This window comes from Microtus ochrogaster, chromosome 7, assembly GCF_000317375.1.
Source record: "Microtus ochrogaster isolate Prairie Vole_2 chromosome 7, MicOch1.0, whole genome shotgun sequence".
Lineage (NCBI taxonomy): Eukaryota > Metazoa > Chordata > Mammalia > Rodentia > Cricetidae > Microtus > Microtus ochrogaster.
The window spans coordinates 42,889,242-42,890,265 of record NC_022014.1 but is presented as its reverse complement, the minus strand read 5'-3'; the positions used below and the strand labels follow the sequence as shown (position 1 = coordinate 42,890,265).

Genomic DNA, 1,024 nt, shown 5'->3' with positions numbered 1-1,024 from the left:
TTTTAGTTGTTGGACTGTGATCATCCTGTTTGTATGGTAGATGCCTGTCTGGTATTGGGTGTATTTGTAGTAGATGTTTCCTCCTAGTCTGTAAGTTGGCTCTTTTCAAGTCTGAGTAGCTGTGGCATCTCTATGTTGAGTGGTTAGAATGAATAAGGCATGTTTACAATGTATTTAATATATTATTGTATAATTCTTGGTATATACATACACTGTTTTCTATAAGTTCATCACTGTTTTTTTTTTTTTAAACAGAACTTGCCTCAAGTTTATTTGTAAAAACAGCATAAGGTCCTGAACATCTGCAAATACTGTGTAGGTGTTCACACCAGTCCATCTGTCTTCACATTGGCAGACTGCGACCTTTTTTATGGGGCCTTCACAGGGGCCTGGGCACCTTTAGGAGCCTGAGCTGCAGCTGAGGCCCCTGCCTTGGCTTGAACCTTGGGCTTTGTTTTTTGGAGCCTACAACCCCTGGCCATGTAGCTTCTAATCCGTTTCCGAAGCTTGGGGTGAGCAATGAAAGCCAGACGGGTGAGTTTGCGGCTGGGGCCCTTTGGCACCTTGGGCTTCACCACCTGGGGCTTCACCAGGGCCTTGATGGCCTCTGCACGTGCGCTCATGGCCTTTGCATTATTTGCCTGCATCTTCTTCAGGCCTTTCTTGTTGTGATTCTTGGCAAAGCGCATGTTCCTCAGGAACTTGGGGTCAACCCCCTTGAGAGATTCGTATCTTTGTGACCGGGGTTTCTTGATGCCGTTTTTGTGCCATTTCCGGGACTGGTTGTGTGTGGTGTGGTTCTTGAACTTGGCCATGGCTGGACTGTAACCGGTGGCTCCCAAATCGCCTGCGACCAGAAGAGCTCATCACTGTTTTTTGAGTGGTTGGATATACAGCTTTTTAAAAATCTCTTTCTTTCTTTCTTTCTTTCTTTCTTTCTTTCTTTCTTTCTTTCTTTCTTTCTTTCTTTCTCTCTCTCTCTTTTCTTTCTTTCTTTCTTTCTTTCTTTCTTTCTTTCTTTCTT

General features: G+C 44.0%; 1 pseudogene; it reads right to left on the bottom strand.

Annotated features, from left to right (window-relative positions):
• Positions 1-368: 368 nt before the first annotated feature.
• LOC106143837 lies at positions 369-817 on the bottom strand (annotated as a pseudogene).
• Between the last annotated feature and the right edge of the window lie 207 nt (positions 818-1,024).